This window comes from Canis lupus, chromosome 34, assembly GCF_003254725.2.
Source record: "Canis lupus dingo isolate Sandy chromosome 34, ASM325472v2, whole genome shotgun sequence".
NCBI lineage: Eukaryota > Metazoa > Chordata > Mammalia > Carnivora > Canidae > Canis > Canis lupus.
This window is the reverse complement of record NC_064276.1, coordinates 3,713,329-3,739,144: the sequence shown is the minus strand read 5'-3', so window position 1 is coordinate 3,739,144 and position 25,816 is coordinate 3,713,329. Positions and strand designations below refer to the sequence as shown.

The window sequence follows — 25,816 nt, the reverse complement described above, 5'->3', positions numbered from 1 at the left end:
CCAGTTGCATGATCTTTTGATCCTGAGTTTCCTCTAGATCCCCATCTATAAAAGGGGAATGCTCATTATGAGGATAACAATATTTCCTAGCGACTCTAGGGAGAATACATTGTAGCTTATATATACAGGGGGCCGCATCATAGGCACTCAGTAAATGGAACTATTGTGTCTATGGTGAGTTAATCACAAGATGGTTTCCAGTACTTGTGTTTCAACAATTTTAAGCAAGGGAAAAGGTGGAAGCACATGAATTTGTTGAAGGTAGAGCTCCTGTTGAGTGCTTATACTGCACGAAATTGGCACTTGGTGCCATGGGTGCAAATGAAGCAAGGTGGAGGGGTAGATGGGAGGGGGGAGGGGGGCTGGAGTCACATCTCTGTGCATCTTGGGAGCACCTTGAACCTGGGTGGGGTGGAGTCTGAGACACCACCGCAGGAAGTGGAGTTGGAATAGTCCGGGGTTTGGAGGAGAAAGGGAAAGATCCAGACTCAGGAACAGTGGGGAAGTAGGTTATTTCAAAGAGGGGAAATATGCGCATGTGCTGGGCATCATGACAAGCCTGTTGCTTTCTTCATCATTTTCCTTGAGTACGAGTTAGTGGAGAGAGCCCTGGAGCCCTAGCCCTGGTCCATTGTGGGACTTCCACAGACGCTGTTGCAATGTTCTGTAAGCAAACCGCTGTAGTGGGTTCCCAGAGTTTCCTTACATTTCCACTTTTCCGTGACCTTGTTGAGCTGGGCCTTCCAAAAGGGGGCCTGGCCCTGCCCACTCCTGTCAGGAGGGTCAGTCTGTGTGGCTTCCATACACTGGGCATGGAACCCACTTAAAAAAATCACAAAATCATAATAAATGGAAACACAAGGAACACTAGTCATGTGCTAAACGCAGCAGCAGTGACTCGTTCCTGGGCCAGGGTTGCCCATACAGTGAGTTAGGCCTTTTTTCTTCCATGTTAGATAATGGACGGGGCTCCAGGGGATGAATTCCATCTAGAGCAGTGCCAGGCTACCCTGAACTTAGTTGAGGAGGCTCTGAAGCCAGGATGCTGCACTGTGGAGGCCTTTTGGTACTGGGAGAGGCATCTCCTCATGACGGTCATGCTTTGGGAGGTCCAGATCTTTGGGGGACCTGTTCCATCCACAGTGGGAAGGGACCTAGGAGCAGGGGTAGGAGCAACTCTGGTGCATCTTGACACTAGCATATTCTCCTTTGTTGAAGGCTGGGCTGGTCCAGGCCACCTCTGAGGTCTCCTGGCTTGGCCTCCGTGCACCGTGATGGGTGGGAAGGCTGCTTTGAGCAGGCTCGTGACGGCCCTATAGGGTTATCAGCTGACTTCGTTCTGCCCAGGATTTTCCCACGGTGGCACTGAAAGCCTTGCATCCTGGGACAGCCCTGTGCCCCTGGCAGGTTGAGTTGGTTGGTCACCCTACCTGTGAAGAAGGCACTCATGTGTTGGGGCCACGGACTAAATGAAGAGAAGCTAAAAGACCTGCTGGACTACAGATTTCCTCCTTTAGCAGTATCTGGAATTCTTACTTTGGAGGAAAGCTGTGGTGTTAATTTATATTTTGGAGTGGGGGAGGATTATCACTGGGAGGGAAGCATTTGCCTAAATTTAGTTGCTTAGACTGTTTTGTTTTTAAATAGCTCTTTGCCCAGTGTGGGGCTTGAACTCATGGCCCCAGATCAAGAGTTGCATGCTCTACTAATGGAGCCAACCAGGAGCCCCAAGACTTTTTTTTTTTTTTTTAATTATGCCAGAGAGCTGTCACCCAGGTGGGACACGGGACAGGAGTATCTTCTTGAGGGTACTTTTGGGAGGCAAGGGAACCCCTGATCAGGAAGGGCCCTGGAGAGGCGGAGGGTCCTGGAGAGGAGGGTTGGATCTCCATTGCCATATGTGAAAAGTAGGATAAATACATTTCTCTGAAAAATTCAGTTACTTAAAATGCACCATGAACTTTGTGGTGAGTTCAAAATTTTCTTTGGTGTAAACAGATCTAAATCCATTGGTTTTCTTTTCAGTTTTTTTTTTTTTGAAAGATTTTATTTATTTACTCATGGGAGACACACAGAGAGAGGCAGAGACACAGGCAGAGGGAGAAGCAGGGTCCTCACAGGGAGCCTGTGGGACTCGATCCCAGGACTGGAGATCACGCCCTGAGCCGAAGGCAGACGCTCAACCACTGAGCCACCCAGGCGCCCCTAAATCCATTGGTTTTATTTTTATTTTTTATTTTTATTTTTTCCATTGGTTTTAGAATGAGGTACAAGTGTATCGAATTATTAAAAAAACAAAACAAAACATTTCATTTGTTACAAGCGGTGTCTCATAGTGATTCTACTAATAAGTTTACCTGGTCCCCCAATACTTAAGGGGCTATTGACTTATTTGTAGAGGTTTCCTAATGTTAATTCAGTGGAGGAGCCCTTTGAAAATAACTAAAAACTCATTTGTTTGCATCTGGCGGTTTACATTTACTGCCAATTTGCAAATGGCTTGCTTCTGACATAGGAGTTTTAGCTAATACATAGAGGCTGTTTCCTTATCAGTAACGTGTGCTTAAGAAAAAAATTTTTGTAAAAAGGAAAAAAGCTCATTTTTCAGAGGAGTGCCTCATTCCTGAATGTTTGCTGTAAATCGGGTTTTATTCCATTTGGGTGGCTGTGACAGAAATTTGCAGACTGCGTGGCTCACAGCAGCATTTATCGCTCCCTCCCGGTGCTGGAGTCCGACATCAGGTGCTGTGGGAGGGGTGCCCGGTGGGTCCTGCTCCCTGGCTGCCCGGGCTCTGAGCAGGTGGTTTCTTACTGCCCTCACATGGGGGAAGGGGGAAGGGCTCTCTTATCAGGCACCCATTTCATCACAGGACTCTACCCTCATGACCTAATCACACCCAAAAGGCCCCACTTCCTAATACATCAAATGCTGAAGAGATTTTTAAAAATGCATTTAAAATGTTTCCCCTTGCAGGAGAGCTGTATAGTTTATTTCTCTAATATGTGAATGGAACCACACATGTATGGCATCCACTCAAAAACCCTAGGGTTGTCCACCTGGCGAGTTGGATGGTTCACCTGTAGATGATCTCCATCTCCGAAAGGATAGAATTCTGTTAATCTAGGACTTAAAAAAAATGTTTACATGAGTAAAATTAGATAATTAAGTCATCATAGAATGTCCAGGAATAGAAAACATTTTTTTAAAAAGAAAGCAAAGCTAATTTAAGCCCTTAAAGTTCTAAGTGATGGGGAATCCCCAAAATGCAAAATAAAAGGAAGTAATTTGAAGGAAAAAGTGAAGAAAAGAGTGTTTTAACAACAGCTGCATTGATACATAATTCACATACCACACAGTTCTCCTACTTACAGTGGACAATTCTGTGGTTTTGGGGACATTCCCAGATGTATGCAGGCATCACCTCGGAGAGAAACCTTGTGCCATCCAGCTGTGACACCCCTATCCAACCGGCCCCTCCAGCCCTCGGCAACCACTCATCTACTTTAACCATTTACATTATTTATAAAAGTTTTAGGAAAGAAGAACTAGATCCTTGCCACTTTATGACCACATATGTTGACCTTTTACTCAATAAAGAACATTCAGGGACACTCAACCCCTGGGTGGCTCAGTGGTTGAGCATCTGCCTTTGGCTCAGGGCGTGATCCCAGGGTTCCGGGATCGAGTCCCGCATTAGGCTTCCTGCACGGAGCCTGCTTCTCCCTCTGCCTGTCTCTGCCTCTCTCTGTCTGTCTCACGAATGGATGAATAACATCTTAGTATTCAACATTCACTTCACCACGGGAAGTGCCGCACCCATAGACCGAGTGACATGTGCCCGTTCTACCTTCAAATGTCTTACCTTAAGTTTCCTATAAGTTCCAATGTATGATAGGAATTACATTTTTTTTTAAAGATTGTATTTATTTATTCATGAGAAACACACAGCCAGGACACGGGATCATGACCTGAGCGGATGGCAGATGCTCAACCACTGAGCCACCCAGGCATCCTTCGGAGTTAAGGTTTTCACACAAGTGAGCCAAGCCCCACACATGACCCGTTTCGCACTGTGCATCAAGCCAAACTCACCTCTTGGTCATCCCTCCTCGGTCTTGCTGACCTGCCACTGAGGTCCTCCAAGTGTGGTCAGCGGCACCTGGGGACTCACTCCAGACTTCTTGAATCTGAAATTCCGGGCTGGGGTCGGCCCTCTGTGTTCCCCGAACCCCGCAGGGGGTTCTGACGCTCACTTTTGAGAACCACTGATGGGTGGCACGTACATCTTCTGGTCAGTGTTCCAGTTCAGCCTGAGAGGCTTTCTCTTCTGCTCAGGTGCATCCTGGCTCTGTGCTTTGAAGAGGAGAGGGAGGTAGCTTTCCTCAGGCTTGTCCCCCCACACTCGGCCCCCCTTTCCTGCTCCTGACTCAGGAATAGCTGGGAGGCTGGCCAGGCTGATTTTGCCCTTGACCTGCCTTGGGACAGGGGTCAGGAGAAGCGCTCAGTAAAGGTGACGAGCACTACTGCTGTGCAGCGTCCTACCCGTCCCCTCTGAGCACGAGGCCCCGCCCCCGATGACGAGCCCCCCCCCCGCTCCAGGCCCCGCCCCCGAGGATGAGGCCCCTCCCACCTGAGCATGAGGCCCCGCCCCCGAGGGCGAGGCCCCGCCCCCAGCAGAGCCCTCCCCTCTGAACACGAGGCCCTGCCCCGGGTGGGTTTGGACCCGCCCCCTAAGTCCCGGGCCCCTATCCATTGCTGTGGGCATGGCCTCTCCCATCTTGTCCTCTCTGCTAATTCTTTTCCTTCTTGTTGCATCACATTTGGAACCCTCCTCATAAACAAGGGGATAAAATTCCAACCAAACAAGCCCCAGACCCACTGGCGGCGGGTTGGCCCTGACAGGCCCCTGCCGTCCTATGCGGCCCCAGCCAAAGGCATATGGGGCGGGCGGGTCTGTGGCCGGTGCCCAAGGCCCGGCTGTGGCCGTGGGGTCTGTTCCGCCCCTGCTCACTCAGGACTCCACCCTTCAGGCTTTGCGGCTCTCCCTCTGGCTCTGTTGTCAGATGTTGTGAAAGGCCCCGCCTCATCCTCTCCAGTTATTTTTTTCTTCCAGCCCATCTGCTGAAACTGCCCCTGGCCTTGGCAGGACTGCCCCGCCCTCTCCAGCATTTTGGGCACGGTTGTCAGCGATGGAAAATGACATCCCTTCCGGGAGGAAGGTGAGAGCTGGCAGGCCTGTGCCAGGCGCAGGTTGGCGCACAGCTGGGCTGGGTTCCAGCCGCTTCCTCTCCCGTCAGCCAAGTGTCCCTGCTGTCAGCAGTTGGCTGCATCCTGACAGTGGCCTGACCTCGGGACTCCTAACCCTTTGAGGCCTGGTGAAGTGCTACACAGTTGGGGTCATCACCTCCTTGCACCCCATGGGTTTCTTGTGCCCTGGCAGCTATGGAGACTTTTAAGGAGATTCCCCATCCCTAATGTGGGTGGGCCTAGTCCAATCAGTCGAAGGCCTTAGGAACAAAAACTGAAGTTTCCTGGAGCAGGAGAATTTTGCCTCAAGACTAGCATGAGCTCCTGCCTGAGTTTGCAGCCTGCCAGCTCTCAGGCTTGTCCGACCGGTTCCTTAAGATACATCTGTGTGTCTATATCTCCTGCTGGTCGTCTCTCCATCCCTCCTGAGAGCCCTGACTCACGTGCCCTGAGGAACGTTGCCTGCTGTAGAGCCCCCGAGGCCCGTTCTGCTGCCAGCCCTCAGCCCCGGACAGCTCTCCCAGGAGTCTCACTTGCATTCAGATCATCTGCAGGATTTCTTGTGCCAGCCTTCTCCCAGCATCTCCTGCTTTACGTGTTTGAAGCACAGCTCATCACCGCCCTCCACCATTTGGCATTGTTGCTGCTGCCTCCAGGGCGGGCCCCGTGGGTGTGCCACCTGTGCAGTACCCAGGGCCTCAGTGCTTTAAAAGGCGCCCTGTTTGGTGTAACGCTTTGCTGTGGCTGTCTGGAAATTTCTTAAATGATTTTTGAACGAGGGCCCAGCATTTTCATTCTGCAAGGGGGCTGCAGATTCCGTAGCCGGCCCTGGTTGTCTCCACGCGGCTACTTGCCCATAACTGCAGTCCTGGAGTAGGCCCATCCTCCTCCATCTCCTGCATCTAGTCACTTCTACATACTGGACTGGCCTGTGATGGCCTCCCACTCTTCTTTGGGATCACACTGCTGCTGTAATTTGGGGCTTTGTGACGTCCCCCTGAAATAGACGCCATACTTCCTCTCCAGTTCCCCCTCCTCCCCCGCATCTTGCCACTTTCCACTCTGTTCTGCTGACACCTCTGGATTTATGTTTGTACATGTGGCTTTTAGTACAGTGGCAACATCTTCGGAAGCTCTTCCTTCAGGTCTTCCTACAAGAATGCTTCCAAATTCCTGATTTTCTACTGCTTCCCTTTGTGTCAGCGAGGTGACTGAGCCGAGGTGACTGAGCCAGGTGACTTGTTACCTCCCCCCCCGCCCCCCCATGTGCTGTGCCAGCTCCACGCCCTGACGTAGATCCTTATTGTCCCTGGACCCATACTCTACTCTTCTCCCTACCTCAGGGCAGTCTCAGATGTTACCCTCGCTGGGATCTTTCTCCAGCACCTCCTCCTCTCCAGGTGGCTTCTCTCTGGATTCTTGGCACAGTTTGCAACTTGTTTATAAAACTCTTTTCTTTTGGCTTTGTTTGATATTGCTTGGCCAGTGCTTCCTCACTAGACTCTCTAAGCTCCAGGAAGGAGAGAGCATCAACATCGTTCAGTTTCTGTCCTCTTCAGTCTGGCAGAGTTTGGTGCACGTAGTAGGTGGTTTATACATTCCTATTGGATAAAATTGGGAAGCTGTGTCTGGCTGTCAGCTAGATACCTGGATTTTGAAATATTTAAAGCCACAGTTTCAGGTCACACATTTCAGTTTTTAGTCCACTCTGTTGATTTTTGTGGATGGTGTAAGATAAGGATCCAATGTCATCCTTTGCATGTGGATATCCAGTTTCTCCAATTTCATTTACTGAAGAGATGGTCTTTTCCCCAGTATGTATGTTCAGGGTGCCCTTGTCAAAAATCAGTTGACTGAGATGCCTGGGTGGCTCAGACTTTGAGTGTCTGCCTTTGGCTCAGGGCGTGATCCTGGGATACGGGATCTAGTCTCACATCGGGCTCCCTGCATGGAGCCTGCTTCTTCCTCTGCCTGTGCCTCTGCCCCTCTCTCTCTTTGTGTCTCTCATGAATAAATGAATAAAATCCTTTAAAAAAAAATCACTTGACTTTCCATACTTGAATTTTTTTTCTAGGTTCTGTTCTGTTGATCTGAGTGTCTCTGCTTTTGTGCTGATACTATCCCGTCTTCATTACGATAACTTTGTAATATTTGAAATCAGGGAGTGTGATGCCTTCAGCATCGTCTTCTTTCTCAAGATTGCTTCTGCTATTTGGGGTCTTTTAAGGTTCCAAACAAATTTTAGAACTCTTTTTTCTATTTCTGTTAAAAATGTCTTTGGAATTTTAATAGGGATAGCACCAAATCTGTATATTGCTTTGGGTAGTTGACTATTTTAACAATATTAATCCATGAACACAAGATACCTATTTATTTGTAGTTTCTTCCATTTCTTTCATCAGTGTTTTATAGTTTTAAACATATGGATCTTTCATGTCCTTGGTTAAATTTATTCCTGTGCGTTTTACTCTTTTCGATGCTATCATAAATGGGATTGTTTTCTTGATTTCCTTTTCAGATAGATCTTGATTGGGGTAGAGAAATGTGACTCATTTTTTGCATGTTGATTTTGTATCCGGCAGCTTTCCCAACTCATTTATTAGTTCTAACAGTTTTCTGTGGAGTTTTTAGGGCTTTCTATGTATAGGATTATGTTATCTGCAGAGATAATCTTACTTCTTTCTGATTTGGATGCATTTTATTTCTTTTTCTTGTCTGATTGCTCTTGCTAGTACTTCCAGTACGGCGTTGAGTAGAAATGGTAAGAGTGGACATCCTTGTCTCATTCCTGACCTTAGAGGAAAGCTTTCCATTTTTCCCCCTTGATGAGGAAGTTCCCTGTGGGCTTTTCACAAATGGCCTTTATTATGTTGAGGCTTCTCTACCTTGGCATTACTGACAGTTGGGGCCAGGTAATACTTTGTTGTGGGGATTGTCCTGTGCCCTATAGGATGCTGAGTGGCATCCCTGGCCTCAGCCCACTAGATGCCAGTAGCACCCATCCCCCCCAGTTGTGACAACCAAAAATGTCTCCAGACATTGACACATGACCCTCAGGGAACAAAATCACTCCCCAGTTGATGCTCACTGAAATAGAGAATAAAGGTAGCAAAATTGTTTTGAGTTGTGAGCGTGGGTGTCTTTATGTGCAGAGAAATTCCTGAGGTCATAGAAGAATCTATAGTATTTGGCATGCCTGGTTGCTCTCTTCTGCCTCTTACTCACCAAATGTTTTGTCAGGTGTTTTTGAAATTTACACTGCTTCATTGGAAAATTGTGTTTAGCAGCTCCTGCGAGATGCTCCTATTCCACAAATTGAGAAAAGCCTGTAGCTGCAGCCGTCAGCACTGTAAACACATCTTAGACTCTTCGTTGGAGTATTTGTTGTTCGACTCTGAACGTTATACTTCATTTTCCCCTTGGAAAATACTCATAATAGGACAAGTTGTGCTTTTAAAAATGTAATATGAGGAGATGAGCTGCAAGAGGCATGACGCATCCACTCAAATTTCACAGAGTTTGCCTTTTGTGATGTTCGCTCCAGCTTTATCCGGTGCTAAGGAGGACGTCTGGAGGCGGCCACCACATGCTCTTGGAAATTTAATTGATAGTGAAGCCAACGAGGAGCCAGAGATGACCCATTTCATGCCTGGCAAGACTTTGTGATGTGCATTCTATCAAGTAAACTGCATTTGGTTTTGATTTCAAAATCATAACATATTTATTAACTAATAACACTTCAAGCGAACACTGGGCTGCAGTTCTTTCTTTAAAAAATACTACAGACACTATTTGCATGAAATATGCTTCGTGATTTTGGTTCTTGAGTTTTGAAGTTACCTTCTTTTCATTTTAATGGGTTCATTGATTTAGCAAATATTTATTGAACAGGTGTACCTTGCAGTGGGCAGTGTTCTAGGGACCGGAGAGCTGAACAGAGTGAAATCCCTACTTGAATGGAGCTCATATACGTTTGGGGGAGAGAAACAATAAACAAGACAATTAAGTAAAAGGCATAAAACCCCTAGCATGCGATGGATGCTGAGGAGAAATGGTAGCAAGCAAGGTGTGAGTGCATAGTGTGGGGCTGATCTGAAACTTGCCCTCCAGGCTGAGGAGAGAACCTTTGAATAAAAGCATGAAAGAAGTGAAAGTCTTGCTGTGCTGTTGTCTAGAGGAGGAGCAGTCCAGATGCAGTGGCAAGAACCATGGGCTGTGGGGTGGGAACTCCTGGAATGTTCTGGAACCGCCAGGAAGCCAGAAGGCTAAGAGCAGAATGAAGAGGGGAGCTAGCAGGAGAGGTCAGAGGGACCGGGGAGATCACTTGATGAGAGAAGGCCAGCCTTGGGCAGTGAGAGTTAGAGGCAGGATAAAGACCCAGGGTGTTATTCTGTATGTTGGCAAATTGAACACCAATAAAAAATAAATTTATTATTAAAAAAAAAAAAGATAAAGACCCAGTTCCACTCAGAAGTGAAAGTTTGAATAATGTCCTGGGGTGCTCCTTCCAGTGGATGGGGCGGCCACAGTGTCGGGGGCCAGACACCCTTCAGGACTGCTTGTGGTGAGCATGGCTGGTACATCATACTTAACTGGATTTTAGTGCCTTTTAACAGTCCTGTAACTAGATCAGGTATTCTATGGATACATAGTGGGTTGAGAGCCAGGGTCCCCAAATGTGGTCCTTGGTTGACAAGTCTGTATTTGGGCTGCTCATCTCTGTCCTTAAACTTTAGCTGTTTAGGTCAGACTTCAAGTCTGGGTGGATATTTCCCTTTGATGTAGGAAGCTTACAAATGGGATGATGAGAGTCTGTGGAGCGCCAGGCTTCACTCTTGGGAAGAGAGACCCCAAGAGAAACCTGAGAACTGGAAAGCACTTCTGGGGTGCTTGTGGTTTCCTCTGTCAGCCTCTATGGCCTGGCTGCCCAGAAGCTCGCTGCCAGAAGGTGTGCTAGGTGCCCTCCCATGAAGAGGTCCGGGACTCTGGTGTTTGATAGGCTTCCACCTGGGGCTGGGGGCACCAAGTGGGACATATATAAAGCAGAGCCATGGTTCTGGGGTGAGTGGAGGGCTGCACCTCGGCTTCACTGCCATGGCCCCTTCTCTCCTTCCTCACCTGGATCGATCCTCCATTGATTGAGCCATCAATCGTCCACCCAACCCCAGATCTTCACCTGAGGCTTTTCCACGCCAGGCCCTCTTCAGGAGACTGGAAGCCTGGAGAAGTACAAGCCCTGGAGCTCTGCCTCCAAGGAAGGAACAGATGGCCACACCACTCTGTGAAGACTGCGAATTCTGCATTAATGAGGGTCTTGAGAGTTTCTCCATCAGCTACACCTAGTACCAGGTAGTATTTCTTCCAGTTGTGACAGCAAGAAATAATGCAGCCCTATATATGAAAGAGAAAGAAAGGGTGGTGTTGGTCCCACAGCCAGGAGCTTTTTAGTTGGTCTGCAAGTCAGCATATACATCTGATGCACTGTGAAAATACAGTGTGCATGCGGTCTCTGTAACTCAGTGTGCGTGCATCCGTGCCTAGGGGTGGAGTGGGGGGGTCCCTGTAACTCAGTGCACGTGCATCTGTGCCTGGGGGGTGGAGTGGGGGTCCCTGTAACACTGCGCATGCATCCATGCCTAGGGGTGGGGTGGGGGTCCCTGTAACTCAGTGCACACGCGTGCGTGCTTGCTGCTTTCTTCTCTCTATACGGTTTCTAACAACATTTAGGCCAGCAGAGTGGTTATCCTCAGTTTTCATGCTAAATTTTTTGTGCATCATCTTAATGTGTAATTTAAGAAATTGCTGTTGGTCTCCTAACGTCAGAACAGATTCAAATGGGGAAAGCTCTTTCTAGTGCAAATGTGGGTCTTTTACAATTACATTTACGTTTACCGGGGAGCTTATTCACGTGTTTCCTGGTTCTCAGCAGCAGTTATGTGCTAAGAGGTTGGGAGAACATTTTGCTTGCTGAATTTCAAGGTGCAATGAAGTTGGAAGCCTGAAGTTTTCATTGTGGTGTAATGTTTCTGATTTTAGTGATTTGTGACAATCCTTCTGGATAGAGTTTGGCTTTCCCTGTGAATGATCACACCGCCCTCTGATCCTTACTCCTTTACTCTGACATATGGCAGTAATATTTGTTGGATTTTTTTTTCTGCTTCCAATATAAATATTTAGGTGTGGAAAATGAAAACAAAAACAAAGCAAGAAAGAGCCAAGTATGAAGAAGATATAAATGAATACCGCTGATAGGAGGAGATAATGAAGTTAAAGTTTGACATGATCTGTCCGTCTTTTTATCTATCTCTAAGGTTTGTCCTATAAATACAGTCTTGGATTCTGCTTTTGTCACTTAGAAGCATCTTCTGAGCTCATTTCTGTTAAAAGTACTTCAGAATCTTGATTTTTAAAACCTATTCCTACATACATCACTGTTTAATCATTTGTTGAGCATTTTCATTGTTTGTAGATTTTCGTTATTTATACTAATGCTCTCATGAATAGATGTCTTGGTATATCTTGTATTGGTGCTCGGAACATTTCTTTTTGGATCAAGTTTTAGGAGGTAGATTATCTGTTTTAAGAGTATGGGCCTCTTAAAGGCATCTTGCTATCTAGGAAGACTACTGATTTTTCCTTCCACCAGCAGTCCTATGAAATTGCCTGTTTTGCTGGATCCTTGTGACATTGCACATGAATTATTAAAAGTATTGAAATGGGTTTGTTGGTCTTTGAAAGATTAAAGTCACGCATTCATATTGTAAGATATCTAGGTAATACAGAAAGGCAAAATGCCAAAGATGAAAATCTCTGATGTAGAGATAATGAAATGTTTTAGGTATGACTTCACAGTCATTTAATATAATATGGTACATATAATCTGCTTTTTTCCTTGGCAGCTTATTGAGGACATCTTTCCATGTCAGCAAATACTCATCATTATTTTTAATGACTGCAATATATTCTGTTTTCTGTATATTTTCCTTTATTTAGCTTATGACTTCCTGATGGACACCGAGATTAATTCGTTTATCCTTTATAAGCAATACAGCAGTTTACATATACCTTTACAAATTGAGATAATCTATTTATTTATTTATTTATTTATTTATTTATTTATTTATTTATTTATTGACATTGTTAGGTCTTGAGTTTGGATGTGCATGGTGGGTCATTTAATTTTCATGAAAAATTCTGCCTCTCCCTGGAGCACGAGCAGACTTCTCTCTCTGTAGCATTACATTCGCTCATTTCCCTTGCTCTGACCAAATCAGTGTAACCTTTGGCCATCAATGTTAAGACCCATGGGGTTTGGGTTTCCTTCGCAGTGAGGCTTGGAAATATCCCTGATAGAGCCTCCTGCGTCAACTCGTGTCCTAAAGGGAAGACAATGTCGCCCACCGACGGTGGATGGGTCATGTGAGCAAGCAGACATCTGTCACAAGCCATTGGAATTTGGAGATTGCTTGTTACTGTCATACAATGTAGCCTATCCTGACTGATGTGATACATAATAATAAATTGCCCTCTAGAAAGAGGGAACTTCTTTATGCTCATCATATCATTAGCAAGATAGGAAATTTACCTTTCCTTTCATACTTTGCAATGCTAGTTATTACCCTCTTTTTAATCTTTCCTAACTCATGGTAAGAAAAATGATATGCCTGACTTTGACATGGGTGTCTCTGATGATGAGTGAGGTGGGAACAAGTTTCATATAACATGATCTTCTTCATATCTATCCTTTACCCATTTGTTTGGATTAGTCTGTTTTCTTCTTGAGTTCTAAGAATTTTTAAAATCCGCCAAAGTTATTCTTTGTCTAGCATATGTTCCACATTCTTTTTCCAGTTTGTATTTATTTTTTAAACCTTCTTCAGAGTTTGTAGAACTTCTTGAATTTATGGCTTGATGTCTTGTCAGTTCAGGGACATTCTCTGCTGTTGTCTTGTCAAATATTGTTTTGTCTCATTCTTTTTTCCTTCCCAGCATGTGACACCAGCATCACGTACGTTATACCTTTTCCACCGTGCTCCATGGGACTCTTATGTGTTTTTTTCTTATCTTTCCATCCTTTTTTTCCTATCTGGGCATTTTTGGTTCACTCATCTTCCAGTTCGGTGTATCCTAATCTGCTTCTTAACTCCTTTTTATTTATTTGTTTGTTTATTTTAAAAGATTTATTTATTTGAGAGAGAGAAAGAGTGAGTGTGAGCATTAGCTGTGGGGAGGAGCAGAGGGAGAGGTAGGAGCAAACTCCCGCTGAGCCGGGAGCTCCATGCTGTGGGGCTTGATCCCAGGACCCAGATGAGGTCATGACCTGAGCCGAAGGCAGATGCTAACTGAGCCCCCCCAAAGCACACCTTAACTCATTTTTAAATTCTTAGTTTCAGTTATTCTATATTTTATTTCCAAAATTTTAACTTGATTTTAAATTGATGCTTTTTAAAAAATAGATTCTAGTTCTCTGCTAAAACTTCCCATTTGTCATTATTCTCTCTTATGTATATAATCACAGTTAGTGTAAAGACTGATCACGCCAATATCAGTATGTCCTGGAGATATTTTTTCTGGTTTCTTTTTCTCCTGATATGTTTGGTAATTTCTTTTTTTTTTTTTTAATGGTAGAGGCTGTATGTGAAAAATTGAAGTAGCTTTAAATGGTGTTATCTTCCTCCAGAGAGGATTTAATTTGCTTCTGGCAGACAGAGTGGGCGGATGAAAGCAGGCTGGGTTGCGGTCTTTGTGAGGTCTGGTCTATTTCTGGCTTGCCCCACTCCCCGGGCTAGCCCTTTGGGCTTGCTACAGAAAATGTGGCATGTTTGACAGGCCTGGCTTACTTGGCAGGCCATGAACTCCAGTTTTGTCTTCTTAACCCCCAAGACTGTGATAGACTTTGCCTAATGCCTCTAATCTGCAGCTACTGCTCGCTGCTTGGTTTCTGGGTCTCTCAGGCTTATGAATCAGCAAATACTGTGAGGGGAAGAGAGTGAGAATGGAACCTTGTCTCAGGGCTTTTACATTCTTTCTGGGATATAGAGCCTGCAAGTCCTGCTTGTTTTGGAAGTCGGATGCTTCCAAATAGATTTAAAAAAAAAATGCAATTTTACTTGTGCTCTCAGTGGCACAGTAGATGTGATTGAATTGAGCTTTTCATAGCTGAAGTTGAAAGTGCCTATTACCCGTCTTTTTACTTTGTTTATACTGTTTTTTTTTTTTTTTTTTTTTGCTGAAGAGGTGTAGATTCTTGTATACTCAGATTTATCTGTCTTTTTCTTTATGGTTTCTGGCTTTGCTATTATGCTTCAAAATGCTTTTTTAAAGCCAAGTTTATAGAAATCGTCATCTAAATTTTCTTCCAGTGTTTTTTCGATCGTATATTTAATGATTCATTTTGGCATAAGGCTTGAGGTAAAGGTCCAATCTTACATTTCCCCATATGGCTAGGGCATTTATCCAACACCATTAACTGAGTAATCTGTCTTCTGTGAATAACTGAAATATAATCTTTTTTGTTAAGTACATGGTGTCTCATTAATATTTTAATTTTCACCACTTTGCTTACTAGTGAGATTATATGTATTTCACACATATTTGTTGATTCTTTGTTTTCTTCTGATTTTTCTTTATCCACTATGTAATGCTGATATTTAATACATTTCTGTATGTTTAAATAATCCTGTATATGTCATTAATTTTGGTCATTGTTTTTAAATTTCTATTTAATTTTGCTTCTGATTTTTTATTTATTTTATTTATTTTATTATTTTTTAATGATTTTTAAAAGGTAAATGAATAATTATGTTTTCACATAAAGTGAATTTATATTTTTGTTATTTTATACGTAGCTATTATGCTTTCAAGTCCCTTCCTTGTGATCAATGACATTAACTATTTTAACTACTTTAGAATGTGAGTATGTATGTATGTATGAATAGATATGTTTTTTGCCCTTAATTTTTTAGTCCTTTTGATATATGGTATATGTGTGTATACTTTGCCTGCTTAATAATCAATGTTCTCAGCAATGTTGGTTAAATAACCCATCCATTTTCTATATTATCCCTTTAACAGCCTCAAAATTTAATGACAGTGGTCTTATTCTGTGCCATCTGTTGTATTTTTTCCCATTAATGTACTTTTTAATTCTTGTTAGTACTCTTTTTTTTTTTAATTGAGGTAGCATTGACATGTAATAGTACATTCGCTTCAGGTGTATAATGTAATGATTTGATATTTATATATATTGCAAAGTGATCACCGCAGTAACTCTGGTTAACATCCACCACCACACAGAGTTACGAGTTACAGCTTTTTTTCTTGTGATGAGAACGTTTAAAATCTATTAACAACTAGCAATTTTTGAATATGCAACACGGAATTGTTAACTATTGTCACTGTGCTGGACATGACATTCCCCTGGCTTGTTTAATTTGTAATTGGAAGTTTATATCTTTTACCCCCTTCACCCATTTTTGTTCAAGTCTTTGTTATATCCTAGAAGATATTCTTGCTGGTGGGCTTGTGGATGCACCTCAGACCTTTTCTTGTTTGTCTGCTTTCCAGAAGGGGTTGTTTTGACTCATTCCCATATCTTCTGGTGGTCACCTCCCCGCTGATGGACAGCTTGCTCATAATGGGTGTTTCGATTTATCCATTCGGAACAATGCTAATGACTCCCTGCAATGACAGATGGATGCCCCCCTCTCTCCAATCAGACACACTACTCATAGTTTTTCATGTTTATTGTTCTAATGCCTTATTGTTTTGTGTTCTCAGCCTATCAGTGGTGATACTACCAACTACAAAAGCATGGGGCTCTCACCTGGGCATTTCCCCAGTCAGAGCCAATGTTGTTCTGGAGCAGTCCTTGTGGTTCTTACTATGATTGCAAGTTCCCCTGAGCAGTAATCATCAGGAAACTCTGAAACCTGGGATTGAGTGCAGGGAGGAAGGGAGGGAGGGTCAGAAGGAGGGAAGGGAGGAAGACAGGTGGCAAGGACCAAGAGGAGGGGGAGGCGGCTGTGTGTGTGGGGTAAGGGGAGAACCCTGATAGGCCTGTAGTTCTGCATTTGTTGGGGTTGAGATGGGACCTAGGGTTTTGGTGGTTCACTCTTTATTGGTGAATTTAAAACACGAAGTGGAATTATGGTGCAGGAGGGGTAGGCGAACAGTCTGGCAATCTAGAGTTATCTAGGTCACCCAGGGCTTTCTAAAAAGAGTAACATCAGGGGCGGGGCAGCCTGGCTCCTTATCTAGTTGAATAACTGGCCCTGTGTTGACTCAAGATGGATGTCTTAAAGTGGATTCTTTGGAATCAAAAGTGTAATGTTAGGCGCTTAGAATTGAAAAAGTTAATTGTCAGGCACCTGCACTGCACTCTATAATATCTTTTATTTCAACCTTGATTGCTTTGCCATAGTTTTAGTCAGTATTCTGACTCCTGTGTTGGGAAGGATGTTCCTAACCTTACCCTTAACTTCCTCTCCCCACGCCCACCTCTCCTGTCCTCATTATGTTTCCACTGATGAGATTAATAGCACTTTCTCTCATCTGTAATTATGCCTCTGTATATCTCCATTTTACCCATGGTTGGAGTCCAGCAGTTGAAAACAATTAACATTGATAGTCCTCTGACAAGATAGCTGTTAGTTGAAGAATCAGCTAGGGTACTAGACCACCTTCCCTTCTCTATGCAATAACGTATTTTTAAGTTTTATGGCATATATTTACTCTATGTTTCCTTTTCATTTTTGCAAAGCTTTAGCTAATTAACCTATTAAGCTCTTTAAACAAAAAAGACCGGTCTTAGCTTTTATTGCTTCACTGTTGGAAGTTGGAATATAGTAGCATTGGCCCTACTTTGTTCTGGACGTCATTTCAGTTACTAAAACTTTGCAGGTAGGGGAGCCTCTCTGCCTTGCATTCAGTTCTACTGTGAACCTGAAACTGCTAGAAAAAATAGTCTATTAAAACAATGACAACAGCATTTTGCAGGTGGATGTTTGGAGCATTCGCTTAGTCTATGAGTGCTGGTTTTGGGAATACTAAGAGTTACACGAACTCTATAGAGCTGCAAGCAGAAGGGATTGGAAATAGCTGTGGTACAAGCAATGGCATGAACTTTGGCCCCATCTCCCTGTGGGCTTAGAAATACCCTGCATTCCCAATATTCCTGTGGGTGAAGGCAGGTGGACCCTGCTCAGGACTGTGTTGCAGGAACTAACTGGAAGCCTAAGTGAGTGAGGGCTCCCCTGTTGCTGATAAGGGATGCTCTCTGATAGTGTTAGTTGCCCAGATGGGTTGTTTCTTTTTGAGGCACAGCATTGATGTCTTAGGGCTCTATTTGCAGAGTATTTATCCCACTCATTTCCCTAATCAGCCATATTTTACCATGTACTAAAAGTTGAGGTTGCCAGTGGCTGGAGAAGAAAAGCTAAACAAGTGACCAGGCATCTTGAGTATTTCCGTGCACAGCACGGTTGAATCTGATTTTTGCAAATGCACCGCCTCAGTACTTGCTTCTACTGTAACAGGTGTCACTGGCATGGTGCCCGCCCAGGCCTGGGACGGGGGCAGAGGCCAGCCTGAGGGCAGCTGGCGGTTACAGGACTGGACACTTGTAAGCACAGAGAACACTTGAGTGTGGAGGGTGCAGGGGAGTCAGGCCAGGAGGCAGGTGACCTGATGGGGGCTTTTGCTGCCGTTGGGGGCCAGTGAGGGCCTTATCCAAAGGTGGTGTGTGCTGAGCAGGAGGGGAGGGGGAAGGCTCAGGGGACACAGGGCGAATGCGGCAGTGGAGTGTGGACATGTGGGTTAGGGCTCTGGGAGCAAATTAGCATGAAGTTGGCAGCTTCCACAACACATCTTCCCTCTCACAGTTCCAGAGGCTGGAAATCCCAAATCGAGGGGCCGGCAGGTTCGTGCTCTCTGTGAAGACCCTGGGCCAGGGGGTGGTCCGGCCTCTTCCAGGCTCTGATGGCCCCAGACGTTGGTGTGTCTACACCGCTCTGCTCGCCGTCTCTGATTTCACATGGCTTCCCTGTATCTCAGTCTCATCTCCAGGACTACCTCATCTCAAGACCCTTAACTTTTTAAAAGAATATATTTTATTTATTTATTTGAGAGAGAGAGAGAGAGAGAACGCGCAGGGGGAGGAGCAGAGGGAGAAACAGGCTCCCCGCTGAGCAGGGAGCCCAATAGGGGCTTGATCCCAGGACCCTGGGGTCACGACCTGAGCCAAAGGCAGGTGCTTCACTGACTGAGACCCTCAGACACCTCTCAGGATCCTTAACTTGATTATACCTGCAAAGACTCTTTCCAGATAAGGCCACATTCACAGGTTCCAGGGTAGATGAGGGAGAGAGGGTCGTGGCTCAGGCCTGAGTGAGGGGCCTTTCTCAGAGGAGGGACCTGGGGGTGGGGGGCAGGGTGTGGCAAGGGGAGGCCCTGAACGCCCCTCCAGGAAAGAAACGAATCCTCAGGGGGTCGTCACTGCTCATGAGGCCACTTTTCTGGGCTCGTCCCTGCACCCCAACTGGGTACCCCAACTGGTCACCACCATCGGGATGATTATGACTCTAGAAATCTCTGTCCGTTGTCTCAGTGAACAGGCAGGTGTGATGTGTGGACAGCAGAGGAAGGCCCTTCTAACACTTTAGTCAGACCAAAGGAATGGCGTTCCCTGACTCAGGGAAAAGCTTGAGGACATGCTGTCTTGCGTGTGCCTGGAGGATATATTGTTTTTGACATAAGCTAGGCAAACCGTAGCCAGCCAGAACAAAACAAAACAACAAAATGACTGAACCGTGCTCTCACGTGAGTCCCTGATTCCAGTAGAATCTGTCTGGTGTGGATGTGAGACTCTTCCTGTGGTTGGTTTTAGATCCCTGGCCCTTCATTTGTTTACTAGGAGCACTGGATTTTCTTGCTGTGCTGTTTTCCTTGGCCGGTGACTTTGATATTTTCTTAGAAGCCCACGTCAAGCCAGTCACCTCTTCTTACGTCATGCCCAACGTCACGTGGTGGTTCGCCTGTCTGACCACCTCTGGCTCTGCTCCCTCAGCACCCGCCATGCCTGCCCCTGATTCAGTGCTGCTGGCTCCTTCCGGGGGACCTCCTGATGGGAGGGTCAGCTTGCTTTCCCACCTCTGGGCCTGCTCTTCCCCACGCCCTTCACGGCGCCATCCATGCCTTGTTGCTTTTATTTATTTATTAAAGATTTTATTTATTTATTCATGAGAGACACACAGAGAGAGGCAGAGACACAGGCAGAGGGAGAAGCAGGCTCCATGTGGGGAGCCTGAGGCAGGACTTGATCCCAGGACCCTGGGATCATGCCCTGGGTCAAAGGCAGATGCTCAACCACTGAGCCACCCAGGCGTCCCTGCCTTTTTTGCTTCTAAACCATATTTTGTCATAATAGTAGTTTATTGAGGTATAATTTGCATATAGTGATTCTAAATGAACAGCTGGATGATTTTTTTTTTTTTTTTTTCAGCTGGATGATTTTTGACAAACTCGTGCACCTGGGCTTTGTCCCACAGCTCAAGATAGAATTTCCTCTAGTTTCTGCTCAGCAACGCCCCCCCCCCCCCCCCGCCCCTGCCATCAGAAGCACACACCACTCCGATTTCTATCACCATGGATTAGTTTTGTCAGTGCTGGGACGGGTGGAATCACACAGTGTGTGCGGTGGTGCCTGGCTTCTTTCATGTGACAATGATTCTGAGATCTGCCCGTTTCATGCATATATCTCTAAGTTGCTTTTCTATCTTTTTTTTTTCATTTTTCACAGATTCACTGAGATATAATTCAATATATATCATACACTTTGTCCATTCAAGGTATAGATCTAAACAGTTTGGGGCACACTCCATTGTGACTTCTTTTTTTTAGTGTGGTGAATATGTACATAACATAAAACTTCCTTTCTAAGCATTGTAACCAGTGTACAATTGAGTGGCATGACTTATGCTCACGCTGTTGTGCAACGGTCACTATCGTCTGTTTTTATCACTCCGGGCAGAAACCCTGTAACCGTGAAGCAGTAACTCTCCATTCCTCCTCCCCTGAGTTCTGGGAACCTCTAACCTACTTTCTGTCTCTGAGTTTGCCTATTGTAGATATGTCACATGGACGGAATCCTATGTTTGTCTTCTTGTGTCTGGCTTCCTGCACCCAGCATGATGCCTTCACGGTCCATGGTGCTGTAGCAGGTGCTTAGAATTTCACTCCTTGATTTAAAGACATAACCTCCTGTCATCTGAGACCACATCTTGTTCATCCATGCTCATGGATACTTGGGTTGCCTGTAACCTTCAGCTCTTGTGCATGATGTTGCTGTGCGCACAAGTGTACAAATGTCTGTTTGAATTCCTGCCTTAAGTTCCTCTGGGTACATACCTAGGAGTGGAATTGCTGGGTCATATGGCCGGTCTTTCTCTCTCTCTCTCTCTTTTAAAGATTTATGTATTTCTTTTAGAGAGCTAGAGAGAGAGCAGGGGCAGGGGCAGAAGAAGAGGGAGAGAGAGAGAATCCACAAGCAGACTTCCCACTGAGTGCAGAGCCCAACACACAGGGCTCCATCCACCAATCCTGAAATCATGACCTGAGCCGAAATTGAGAGTCGGCTGCCCAACTGACTGAGCCACCCAGGCGTCCTGATAAGGCCATTCTATATCTAGCTTTCTCAGGAGCGTCCAAACTTTTCTACGGCGGTCACACTATTTTACATTCCTACCAGTGGTGCCCGCAGTCCAGTTTCCCCACATCCTCACCAACGCTTGTTTTTTTTTTTTTTTTGATGATAGACATCCTAGCAGATGTGTAATGAGATCTCATTGTGGGTTTGGCCGTTTGTAGATCTTTGGCTAAGTTGGTTTCCGTCTGTCTTACTTCACTGAGGTGTAATTTGCACACAGAGAAAGGCAGAGCTCTTCAGGGTACAGCCCAGTGAATTTTGACAAATGAGTATACACGTTTAAATATTATGCAGTTTGAGATATAGGACATTTCCATTACCTTAGAAAGTTCTCTCCTACTCCTTCCAACAATCCCCTTTACTGTTTTTCATCACTATAGATTAATTTTGCTCATCCTCGGGTTTCATTAAATGGAGTCAAACAGCATGTGCTTTTTTACGTCTGGCTTATTTCTTTCGGTGCAGTGTGTTTGAGACTTTTTGGGGTTGTTGCATGTACCAGGATTCTGTTCTTTTTGGCTGCTGAGTAGTATTCCTAAGCTTGTGGATAGCAAGGCTTCCTCAACCAGCCAGTCTTTTGATGATGAATATTTGCGTTGTTTGCAATTTTTGGCTGTTATGAATAAAACCCTCCTAAGCGTTTTTATACACATCTTTAAATGAATATAGACTTTATTTCTTCTGAGTTTCTTCCCATGAGTGGAATTTGCTGGGTCATAAGGTGGGCGTGTGGTGAATTCTATTAGAAACTGCCAGTTTTCAAATATGGTTGTTCCCCTTGACACCCCCACCTGCTGGGAACACGAGATATCCACACCCTCACCAGCATTTGGTATTGTCTTTTTTTAATTTTAGCCGTTCTGGTGGGTGTATGGCAGTGTCTCAGTGTGGATTTAATTTGCATTTCCCCGATGACTAATGATATCAAGAACCTTCACATTTGGAAAAGGTTATAATTTAAATTTTTTACATTAAAAAAAGTTAAGTTAGAAGATATTAACGAGCACCTGGAGAAGAGACATCCCGCATGTTCGTTGAAGCCGTCAGCCCTGACAGGTAGGCATCAGACACACAGCTGTCAGTTTCAATTATACCTTAAATCACAAAGGAGTTGCCACATTGGTTAAAAAAAGGGGAGGGGGGGCACATATTTAATGAATATTTTGAAAATAGAAGAAAATGACTTCTACCTGCCACCAGAAGCAGTTTTTTTTTTAATTTTTTTTAATTTTTAATTTTTTTATTTTTTTATTTTTTAAATAAAGAGTTTGTTTATTTGTTTGAGAGAGAGAAAGAACAAGCAGGGGGAGGGGCAGAGGGAGAGGGGGCAGCAGGCTCCCCACAGGACTTGATCCCAGGACGCTGAGATCATGACCTAAGCCAAAGTCAGACACTTAACCAACTGAGCCACCCAGGCACTCCTGGAGGCAGGCTTTTATTTTTTATTTATTTAATTTTATTTTTAAAAAAGATTTTATTTATTCATGAGATACACACAGAGAGGCAGAGACCCAGGCAGAGGGAGAAGCAGGCTCCATGCAGGGAGCCCGACGTGGGACTCGATCCCAGGACCCCGGGGTCACGCCCTGAGCCGAAGGCAGATGCTCAGCCACTGAGCCAACCCCGGTGCCCTGGAGACAGGCGTTGCGAAGGAATATCTGATCACGATGCGTCCTGCCTCAGACCTGGGTTGGTTCTCCCAGGCTTCAGACACAACTCCGGCTCCTTAGCCCTCCTCGCCGACGCTTCACGATCGCCCGGATTCCCCGGGAGCTCTCAGCGCCTGGCCCTTGCACCCCTTCGCCCAACACGCGGGCCGCCGGCCTCCTCTTCCCTGGCTCCGCTGGGCCTCCTGCTGTTGTTTGGCTCCGCTGGGTGGGTGCCAGCCTCCTCTCCCGACTGACTTCTGGTCCCTTGTCCTCCTGTGGTCCTCTGGGCAGGCCTTGTCGCAGTTGTTTACTTTCCTGTCTGCTTCCCCAGACTGAATTCCCCAGGGCAAGGACTGTCTGATTTCAAGTTCACCTTTGCCTTCTCGACACCCAGCCAGGCCTTGGAGCTCGTCAGTACCGGCTTGCCTGCTGGTGGCCAAATACCCAGGGGTGGCCAAAGGAGCCTTCTGAAAGCAGTGTGACCGCCTGCCCCGGGAGCCCGCTTCCCGCTGGATCTGTTTTCCTGCGCCACTGCAGGGCCCCCACCCCCAGATCTCTAAGACAAATACAAACCGTGGAGTCTTGCTGTGTCGCCTTCTCACCCCGTGACCCTTCCATTGCAGCCTTCTACCAGGGATGACTGGGGATGCAGGATGTAGGAGCAGGTGGCAGACAGGCCCGATGAGGTGGCATTGGGGGGGCAGGCGGAGGCACCTGGGCCAGGGCTAGTGCAGTCAGGCAAAATCAAAAATCAAAATCAAATCAAACAGAATAAAAAAATAATAAACATTAAGAGGAAAGTAAAATAAAATGAAAATAAAGTCAATCGAAATAAAAATTCCTGGGAAAAGCAAGCCGAGCTGTATTTCGGGCACCCCAGCAGTGGGGGGCTCCTGGGCGCTGTGCAGCCACCATCGGTCCATCTGAGCCGCACCCGGCTTCTGCCAGCAACTTGGATTTTTTTGTCTGAGAGACCAGCTGGAGGCTTGTGGAATGTGCGCTCTGATTCACTGGGTCTGGGTGGACCGGGTTCTGGAATCCTGTCAAGCTCTTGGGGATGCTCCTGCGTTTTGCGGGTCCAGGGAGCCTTCTCTGAGTGGCCAGGGCCGAAGGCAAACCCGTGAGAACACAGTAAGTAGGTCACCTGGGGGGCTAAGGAGCCCAGTAGTTTATTCTCCATTGATTGGTTTGGACGGTATTGTGTTATGCCACACTCAGTGTCACACAAAACCAGTATCTGTACTACAGACTCAGTATTTGTGAAAAAAATTTGCCTTAAAAAAATCCATGTAGAGTTTATTTATCATGAGTAGAGCACACTGTTGTCTGAGACGCTCGGGTGGACCGGCTGGGCAGAGCTTTGGCGTGAGCAACACTTGGCAGACGGGCTGGATATCCAACAAGCGTGTCGATTCTTTGAGGCTGGTGTCATGGGCAATTTGGATTCCTCTTTTGAAACTTTATGGAGCGTTTTTGCAAGAAATGAAGCTGACGGTAACCCACGGCTCCTGGAAGGGCCAATCCATTTTTTGTTTGTGGATTGCTTGCTTGATTGTAAATCTGTTTCTACCTTTTTCAGCTCTTTCCAGAAAAGGGCAGGCACCAGCTCTCTCTTTTTGGTACTGGTTCCTCCCAATCTATGAATTTACGAAGTTGAACAAGCAGGACACTGGGAAGTCTTATCAGAATTTTTTCTTCCTTAAAAATTTTTAACTTTCTGATTATTAAATAGAAGTGTTCATTGTAGTAAAAACAGGGCTTTTTACTACAGAAAAATATAAAGAAGCCACCTATAATGTCACCTTCTAGAATCAATCACCACTGAAAATTTGGTGCATTTCTTTCTAGTTTTTTTTTTAAGGTTTTATTTATTCATTTGAGAGAAAGAGAGCAGGAGTGGAGGGGAGAGGCAGAGGTGGAGGGAGAAGCAGATGTCCCGCTGAGCAGGGAGCTCGATAAGGGGCTTGATACAGCACCCTGGGATCATGACTGAGCCCAAGGCCAAGGCTTAACCAGCTAAACCACCCAGACGCCCCCTAGTGTTTTTTTTAAATGTGTTGATAATTTTGTAAATCTATTCATTGAAGTATATGTTTTTCATTTTATATTACGATTTAAGCCTTTTCTTCATGACTAGCATTCTTCAAATACCTCATTTTTACTAATGCTTGATAACATGTAAGATTTTATAATAGAACAATGTTCTTTAACTCTTTTCTAATCTCAAAAGGAGAACATTTTTGAAAAAAGGAAAAAAAATAGCCTTGTGCTCATATCTTCTAATATGGTGAGTTCTGACTCTAAGCCCAGCAGGGAAATTTTCTTAGCTGGTTTGTGGCATTAATTATATTGCCTTGTACCTAGCATAATATTTAATAGATTTTAATGGTTGGTTATTAATGAAATCCTAGTACACTTTATTTAATTATGTATTTCTTTGCATAAACATACATTCAACCTTAGTCCAAGAATCTGGTTCTTAAGATGGAAACAGGAGTTGCTAATATGTGTGGGGTGCAGAAGCATATGAATGTGTATGTCAGTAGTTCCTCTTTTTTTTAAAAAAAGATTTTATTTATTTATTTATTTATTTATTTATTTAAAAAATATTTTATTTATTTATTCATGAGAGATACAGAGAGAGAGGCAGAGGGAGAAGCAGGCTCCATGCAGGGAGCCCAACATGGGACTCGATCCCGGGTCTCCAGGATCATGCCCTGGGCTGAAGCAGCGCTAAACCACTGAGCCACCCGGGCTGCCCAAGATTTTATTTATTTATTCATGAGAGACACACAGAGAGAGGCAGAGACACAGGCAGAGGGAGAAACAGGCTCCATGCAGGGAGCCCAAAGTGGGACTCAATCCCGGGACTCCAGGATCACGCCCTGGGCTGAAGGTGGCGCTAAACCGCTGGGCCCCCTGGGGCTGCCCATCCAGTAGTAGTTACTCTTATGACTCACTGGTGTCTATCTAATGCCACATAACATGGCCTCAGAGTATAGTGGCCTGAAAGAAAATTAGCATTCATATCCTCCCCCAGTTTCTGGATTCAGGAGTAGCTTGGCTGGTCTGACTTAAGGTCTCACCTGAGGTACCTGCCAAGCCTTGGCTGGGCTGTGGTCTGAGGGCCTGATGGGGACCGGATTTGGATTTGGGTGGTGAGGTTGTAGCACACCCTTTTCCAGCCCTTTCTCACTGGCAGGGTGGTTTCTTTCC

The 25,816-nt window shown here is 45.3% G+C and overlaps 1 protein-coding gene and 1 long non-coding RNA gene across 5 annotated transcripts in view; one reads left to right on the top strand and one right to left on the bottom strand.

Annotated features, from left to right (window-relative positions):
* Positions 1–25,816, top strand: part of ANKRD33B (ankyrin repeat domain 33B) — an 81,850-nt gene that overhangs the window by 9,810 nt on the left and 46,224 nt on the right. The gene's annotated exons all lie outside the window — the stretch shown is intronic.
* Positions 2,949–4,567, bottom strand: LOC112662668 (uncharacterized). Its single transcript, XR_003138744.3, has 2 exons — positions 4,094–4,567; positions 2,949–3,127 (listed from the first exon to the last, which is right to left on the bottom strand). It is a non-coding gene; the product is annotated as an uncharacterized LOC112662668 (long non-coding RNA).